Raw genomic sequence first — 8,049 nt, 5'->3', positions numbered from 1 at the left:
GTTAGAAAGGAACATCAAGAAATCCCCCGATGGGGCACACTTTGGGTGAGACCTCTCAGCACAGAGAGAATGGTGGTCCCCGAGGAGTTGGGGGACACTTTAATCCGCTGCTCATGCTCCTGAAACCAGGCTGCTCATTTCTGGGCAGTGGTGTAGCTCGAGGGCCCAGAGCTAGTCACCCAGTTTGCTTAAGCAAGTTCTTCCACACACACCCCCATACACACTTTGGCCCAAAATTCAGTTAAGTTTTTTTTCTTCCTTCTTCCTCTGTTGTTGTTGGGTTCTGATTACTTCCATCTGGCTGTGGCAGCTAGAGTGGAGTCTCTTAAAAAAAAACAAAAACAAACAAAACAAACAAAAACCCTCCCTACAAAACACACATGTACCAAACCTAGAAGGCTTCTCGCTTCTCGCCTGCTTGCGCTCTGATGGCGACTCGGGTGAGCGCCGGCGGGGGGCGCGAGCAGGACCCCCGGCACCTGCGCGCGCTGCAGGCTTGGAAGAGGGTCCGCTCGGTGCCAGCCGCCGTCCCCCCCACCACCCCGTTTTGCCTCCAGTCTCCGGCTTCCGGCCCGGCGCCCGGAGAAGCGGGCGCACTGGGAACAGCGACCCGGGCATCTCCCGGTGGAGGGGGAAGAGGGAGGTGGGAGGGCGGGTGATTTCAGAGATTGAAAACAGAGCAGTCCCTGCGCCTTAGCTCCGGAGCTCATCTGACTTGAGTTAGCGACCCCCCACCCACCCACCCCGGCGCCTTAAAAAAAAAAAAAGTTGGAAACTGGCGCGTTCTTTCCTTCTCTGTTCGAACTTTGTTCGTAGTTGTGCTGTCTCTCCTCGGCGCTGGGGAGGAGGGTCTTCGGCCGCCCCCTCCCAACCCCCCCACCCCCGCGGGTCCCCTGGGTCCCCCAGGGGGCGGGGGCGCGCGGCGCGGGCTGGGGCGCGGCGCCCGGGTGTGCTGCAGCCGTGCGCGCGGGGGCGCTGCGCCGTCCGGGCGGCGCTGATGGATTGCAGGAGTGCCAGAGCTCGCCAGCCGAGGCAGCACGGCTCCGCGGACTTTTTTTCAAACTCCCATCAATGAGACTTCGAGGAGGAGCGGGAGGCGGCGGCGGCGGCGGACACGCAGGAAGGCGAGGAGGAGCCGGGGGAGCCAGAGAGCCGCAGGAAGGAGCGCGGGCCGCGCGGCGCGCGGAAGACTAGGGGAGCTGCCGGCTCGCCGGCGGTAGGGGCTGCTGGGCCCCCGCCCGCCTCTCGGTCCCCTCCCCTGACTGGCCCTCCCCGCCTCAGCCGGACTGAGTCCCGGCACACGGCAGCCCGCGGCGGGTCGCCGCGCCAGCGAAGTTGGGATGGGGGCCCGAAACCACCGCCCGGCGCCCCGGAGGCCACCTGCGTGCTAAAGGCAAACTTTTGTCTCCCTCGGTAAAGTTGCATTGGCCTTCTTTTGCTTGCTCTGCGTTGCGAAGTGCCCCCTACCCCGGCCGAGCCCGGGCCGACTGGGATGCTGCGCCGATTCGGAGGGTCCTTCGGCCGCGTACCCGCGCCACGGCACGGGGATCGGGGAACCGGGCTTGGGGGGCTGAGGGCTGGCGAGAGGGCCCTGCTTCGGGCTCAGGCCAAACCATGGGGAGACTACAGTGGGGTCCGGGGCTAGGAACTCGTGTCCGGGGGCGATTTTGCATCCCCCGTCCTACCTGGGGGAAGAGCCTGTCCTTCCCGGGTGCACAGCCTACCCGACCCCCACCCCGTCTTCACCGCGCCTGAGCCCGGGCTGTTTTTGTGGGAGGTGGTGGGTAGCACCGCAGGCTGGGATGCTGCAAAGCTCTCGGAGGTGGGCAGTGGGAGCGTGTCTTAGGGGAGTATGCAGTGTGTAGAGGGACTGCAGCCTGCCACTTGTGAACTTCTAACTGCACTTCTCCGCGCTGCCCGTCGCGGAGCCCTGCCTTTCTTTCTTCCTCGCTCCTTCCTCCCAGTCTGCGGGCCCTGTAGCCCCCCTCCCCCTCGGTCAGGCTCTCCTCTTCGGCCTCCCTCCTTGCTTTTTTCCTCCAACTCCTCCTCCTCCCTTGCCCTCCGCCCCAAGATCCGCTTGACTTCTCGAAGGGATCCGCACGTAATCCCTGGCCCCGTCCTCGGGTCCCCCCACCCCTCACTTTTTTCCCCGCCCCCACTCATCATCTCCCCCCCCAACCCCCCAAGGGCCAATCTCTCAACAAGTATATTTGCTGAGGAATTTGAAAAATCCACTACTGCAACTTGATCTGTGTGTGATGGATGGGGAGAGGCGCGTAGAGAGTTGGGCGCCAATCCTATTAAGGGTTTAGAGAGGGGAGCGTTTTTTCCCTGGACGGGGGCGGGGGCGGGGGGGGGCTGATAGGGAGGGGTGGAGGAAGGGAGCGTGTACTTGTGAGTGTATGAGTGTGAGTGCACCCGCCGCGTCGGGGAGCTGGAAGTCCACCCTACTCGGGGCCTTTTCAGCCCGGCAGTAATTGCTGTCATTTCCTAGGAAACCCGACTTTTACAGCGCGAGGAGCTCGGGATGGAACCCGCGCGCTTCAAGCCGGGTGATCGGCGGCGGAGGCGCTTACGGGCCTCCACGGACCTCCCCCCCCCCCGCCTTTTCTAGGGTGTCTCTCTCTCTCTCCCCACTCCCTAATTTCGGTATAATTTTTTATTTGGCTGTCTGGGTAGATCCCCGCTGGAAAAGTAGACCCTTCGCAAGTGTGGTGCAGGGCCCTGGGGGTGTGTTTTATGCGCCGCTCTGCCCTCCCAACCCGGGCATCCCGCTGGGTGCACGGCCTCTGGCGCGGGCTTTGCAGCCCAGTGGCCGCGGCGGAATCCTGGGCCCCAGCCCCGCCGCCCTCGCCGGGCGTGTGAAGGTTTAATCCCGACAGCTTCAGATAAAGGGAGCAGTTGTAAAACGCTCATACGCTGTTTGCAGACGAGGCTCTGGGGGATGTTGGAGAATTTGAAAGTAAACGTTTCCCTCACAAGCGGCATAAAATAGTGTTTAAACAAATATTGTATTGGCATGCTCAGGGGGCTCAGTGCCAAAAAGTAAAGTAAATAAACTGTGAAATCCAAAATATACAGCGGTGGAAAGCGGAGGGATAGGCGGACTCGTCGCAAGTCCCCCTGAGGAGCTCTGTTTGCTCTGGCCACTTCACCTACAAGCCCCCTCCCCGCCCATTTCCTTACCTTGGCTGGGGGTTTCCTTCTCTGGGCTTCCCAGTGTCTGGGGGTAAGGCCTCCCTGCGCCTGGGAGCTTGGCTTTGCAGTGGCTCAGTCGGGAGGCAATTCATTGTGTGGCTACCTGGGCTGGTGTCCCCCCAGGGGAGGGGAGGGAGACCCTGGCCAGGCTTGGCTGCTTTTAATTTTGATGTTCTTTATTTAGGCTTTTTCCAGCTTCTGGTGTGCCCTGGGGCGTCAGGTCTAGAATGTAGATTGTAGACTTGCAGAAGCGAGCCTTCTAGGCTTCCCTTGCTGCTGGTTCCTCTAACTGCACTCCTTGCTCCTCTTCCTTCAGCTTTCTTGCTTTCGTTTTCCGGGACCTGCTGCTTCTCCCTCCCACGGACAGAAGGTTGGAGGAAATTGTGGGGATGTTCTCTCCTGGATTTAAATTCCATTCAGACCCAGACAGAAGGAAAGTTGTCACTTGTCTGAGAGTTGCAAAGTGAAGTTAATGTTCTGTAATCTTGATGGTCTTGTGTTTTTCCTGCTGCTTGGAGAAGTCTGATTTCGGGAGGTTATTTAGTGGTTCTAGGGAGACTGACACTAATGCAGGAAGATCACCATGGAGGCATAGAGCCCACCTGCCCAGGAGCTAGCCCTCGGGGTGAACCAGCCAGCTCTTCTCTGTGGTCAGAGCAGTCTGTTTGCAAAGTCAGTGGTTGAAGCTGAGATTAAGAACCCCACCCCCCCATACCAGGGTCAGGTTGGAGAGGAACAGGGTGGGACCGGTAGAGATGTTTTTATCCACTGTGGGAATTGTTCTGAGGGGAATTTGCAGTGTTCAGAGTCCTCCAGCAGAACCCCCCCCCCCCCCAGGCTCCTCTCCAGCTTGCACTAACCCTGGCCTGGCCATGGCCTTGGAGGGAAATTTGGACTTGGCCCACCTTGAAGTGTGTGTGGAATTAGATGAGGCCTTTCTGGAGCACCATTCCACTTTCTCAGGGGTGCTCCTGCTCACTTGTGGGGGGAGCGTTGGACAGAGGAAATCCCTCGCGTTGCCTGGTCGGAAGAGGGGGCCACAGGGCCACTGGTTAGCGGCTCCTCGCCTGGCTGTGGGGGTCTTGGAGGCTCTGTACTGTAGCTGGCTTGTTTGCACTGCCGACTGAAAAATACACAAATACTTCATGCTTTTTGTACTCCCACAAGTGCCCTGTACACAGTGCAGCCCGTAGGGCTGGATTAGCAAGCTGGGGGATTCAGCAGGCAGGCAGACAAAATTGGATATTTGTCTAATAAACACCCTTCTTCCATTGGGGCCTCTCTCTCTCTCTCTCTCTCTCTGCCACCCTCGGCAGGGGGATGGGGTGGTTCGCCCCACAGATGCCAGCAATTCCCTTTAAATGAGACTAGGAGGTTGTCATGTGCCCTCTGAAACCCCTACATACCCCACTGGCTTGTTAACGCTCAGAAGGGAGTCCTGCATCCTTCTGTCCCCTAGGGGTGCGGCAGCTTGCCTTTTCTTGGGAAAGTGTGTGTTCAGCAGGACTTCCTTTCATCTGAACGACGCTCCCTCCTGACGCTGGCTTGAGCAACCCGTCTGGTTTCTTTAGGCTGGGGTGTGTGTGTGGGGGGGAGGTCCTACCTGTGCCAGGGCCCATTCCCGGGTGCATGGGGCAGGGGAGGTGGTGGTGGTGGTGGTGGCAGCGGCGGCGGCTGTGTGTGTGTGGGGGGCTGGCCAGGCCAGGTGGGGCCTCGCCCTGGACAGCTGCAGCTGCTCCCCGCTGGGCCAGGGCCCTTTGAAAGGGAACCCCAGGGAAGCAGTTCCCCCCTTTCTTCTTTTCAGTAAGTGTCAGAGGCACGGACAAATGAAACACGTGAAGAATGCCAAAGAGGGGAACTAGTCTCAGATTCCAGAAAATTCGGAGGCGGACTAGGTGTTTGTACCGACCGCCAGAATATGCAGCAATTTCCAGTGAAAAGGCTTACTGGAGTCTAAAGACCTCGGGGAGAGGAGCTACTCTGTAATTGTTTCCTCGGGCTCGCTTAAAAGACCCTAAAGGAAGGGGACATTGGTGTTTGGTCGTGTCCCTTGGAAAAGGGCAGTGGCTTTGTGGTTTTCAAATAAACATAGGACTTCAGACTCAATATTACTCATTTTCTCTAAAATTAATTTGAGTGTTTGCTGTGGAATATAGGATTAAAAGAAAAAACCAAATCATTGTTCATTGTTTTTAGATTTCAAGCGTGACAAAAGCATCCTTAACCTACAAAACTTTGCTGAAAACTCTGAAAAAAAATGCACCAATAAGAACAGTATACATTCTTCGGGGTTAATAGCTTATTTATCCTAAGTCCTTCACAAACAGAAGCATCTTCGATTATCCCGTTTGTGTTCTGATTCTGGTTTCCTTAAAAACAGGCCAAGTGGGGGAACATAACTCAGTTAAGATGGGACCAAAGGGTACATATTAAACCGTTTTTGAGATTTTTTTTTTGAATTTAAATTGAATAAGTCAATGCAGTTTTGTGTGTGTGCATGTGTGTTGTTTAAAAAAAAAAAACAGGTTGCTGGGAAGTGTGTTTTAACTGTGAGTGCCGGGTTTCAGGCATTAGCATAAGAAAAAAGTTTTAGTGCATTTGCTATTGTCTTGAATGAAGAGTTTCAGCGAAGGGAAGGAAAGCCGCCAAGGGGTGATGGTCCACCGAGATTCTTCTGCAGGCCCAGCTTGTCATCTGCTGCTGAAATCTGTGATCCGATATCACTTTTATCTGCCTTTTCCATTCTCCGGCCTTTTTCACACTTTCACTTTTGTCAAGGTTTATTGATTATGTTTTCTTCTCTGCAAATCTGTGGAAAATTTAATGAACCAAAAACAGCAGTGAAATAAAGGGGACTTTTTATTCATTAGCATGGGATTGATTTCCCCCCTTGGGCCGAGGGCCCCTGGCCTCCTGCGAGTGAGGGGGGAGAGGGGGAGGGGGAGGGGGGAGGAAGAGGGCCGGTGGCGGTGTTTCAGGCTGAGGCGGGGCCTCCCCAGGCCTGTGGCCTCCTCGCTGACCAGCACTGGGGAGCCTGGGGCTCCTGTCCCGACTAAACATTCAAAGGTTGGAGAGGATGGCTGTTCCTGGTCAGCCTGAGTCTACCGCGCTGCAGACCCCCAGCCTCATCCTCCAAGATTTCTGGTTCTGGGGGAGCTTTGGGCCAGGGGCGAGTGGACATGGATATTTGTATTCCCCAAACTTACAAACGAGTTGAGTGCTTGCCTAGGCCTTCCCGGGGACACAGTTAAGTATCTCTCTTCCTCCAGCCCTGCTTGCAAACCTGTAATTAAGCAAAGCTCCTGGTGTGATTACACTTCGCTGACTCGGCGGGGTTTGGAACCGCTTCCCTCTACCAAAGAGGGTGAACTCTTACTCTTTCCAGAGGCTTCTTGGGCAGCTTGTGGTACATCCAGTTCTGGAGCACATATGTCTGTCTCCCTTAGCCCTACTCTTCTTCCTTCCCTGCTCTCTCTCCTCTTTGTCTCCTTTCTGTCTTTCTCCCCCGCCCCTTTCTGCGCCCTCCCACCTCCTAATGCTTTAACATCTCTCTTCCACCATTTCCTCTTTCATGGCTTTATTTCTCCCCCCTCTCCTCATCTCCTTCTCCCACCCTCTTTGTCTCTCTCTCCGTCTCCTTTCCTTCTTTTCCCTTCTCTCTACTTTCCCCTCCTGTCCGGGACACCCACTCCCGCCCCTCACCCACTCCACTTGCCACCACGCCGAGGGCTGGCCCAGGAGGCTGCGCGCCCAGGCCGACGGGACCGTGCCCGCGTCTGGGGGACATTCGGTGCCCCAAGTGCCGGCCGCGCGGCCTTCCTCCCACCTGCCCGCAGGCCTGGTTTGCGGCGCCCGAACAATGGCCACTTTGTCCCGCGGGCGCACCGGCAGCCTCCGGCGAGTGGCGAGTGGCGGCAGGCTGGACCGTGCTCGTGGCGAGTCGGGAAGAAAGCCAGCGGGCCAGATCGCAGTGGGTCCACGCCGCTGCCGCCTTTGTCGCTGCGCGAGCGCCCCAGAGCGCGCGGGCCACGCTGCTCCGCACCTGGGAAGAGCGCGGTTTGCCGAAGCGGCGGCCCCAGCCCCCCTCCCCTCCCCCGCTCCCGAAGGGTTGGCTCGCCCTCCCCTTCCCGGGGTGGGGGGGAAGGGGTTCGAGGTCAGTTCAGTTTGCAGAATGGGTTGAGATCATTTCGCCAGAGCCTGGAGACAGAGGGGCCATGTTTCTGACGCCACCAAACTTCTGGTGCCGTCAGAAACTTTCTGTAGGGCATATGGGAGGCTGACTACAAGCAAGAAGGCGTCCTGTAGCCCTGTCGCCACCAGAAAGGCAGGAAAGGAGTGGCGGTCTCTCAGAATTGTCCTCCCCCTCCCCCAACTCGTCTTGACCTGCATGGATATGAGACCTCTTAGTTCAGAAAAAGAAAGATCTCTGAATGCTTAGGATGTTAAAAGAGCATCCGTCCCCGGGTCCAAGCAGACGCTTAGGCATGCTTCTTTGTGCGGTGGACAATGCAATAAGTCAGCCCGACTTTTGAGCCACATTTATAAGGAACTGTAAGGGCCGCTCAAGTACACTTGTGCTAAGTTGAATTGATTGAAATTTAATGGCGGTTAGTGGCGATGAATGGTAATGATTTTCCAGCGTATCTTTGGCATACTTGACATTAATAACCAGAGAGTGTGTGTCTATGCTCACCAAGAGCCTGCCACACACGTGAGGCTTAGCATTATTCATTTCCTTCGTCTCCTTCCTCTGCTCAAATCCTTTTCCTCCTCACCATAATTCAGTTGTTCGGATGATTTAAAAAAAAGGGTGGGGGGAAGGAAAGAGAAAAATCTTTCTCCATTGAGTAC

The 8,049-nt window shown here is 56.6% G+C and overlaps 1 protein-coding gene across 1 annotated transcript in view; it reads left to right on the top strand.

The window, feature by feature from the left end:
- The first annotated feature begins 1,005 nt into the window (after window positions 1–1,005).
- The window catches only part of GLI2 (GLI family zinc finger 2), a 242,550-nt gene continuing 235,506 nt past the window's right edge, over window positions 1,006–8,049 (top strand). The window contains exon 1 of the mRNA XM_045066465.1: window positions 1,006–1,413. The gene's annotated coding sequence lies outside the window, so the exon portion shown is untranslated. The remainder of the gene's footprint in view (window positions 1,414–8,049) is intronic.

This window comes from Mustela putorius, unplaced genomic scaffold (assembly GCF_011764305.1).
Source record: "Mustela putorius furo isolate JIRA1106 unplaced genomic scaffold, ASM1176430v1.1 tig00003867_pilon_pilon_pilon, whole genome shotgun sequence".
NCBI lineage: Eukaryota > Metazoa > Chordata > Mammalia > Carnivora > Mustelidae > Mustela > Mustela putorius.
Note: the sequence above shows the minus strand (reverse complement) of the source record. Positions and strands in the feature narration are given on the sequence as shown.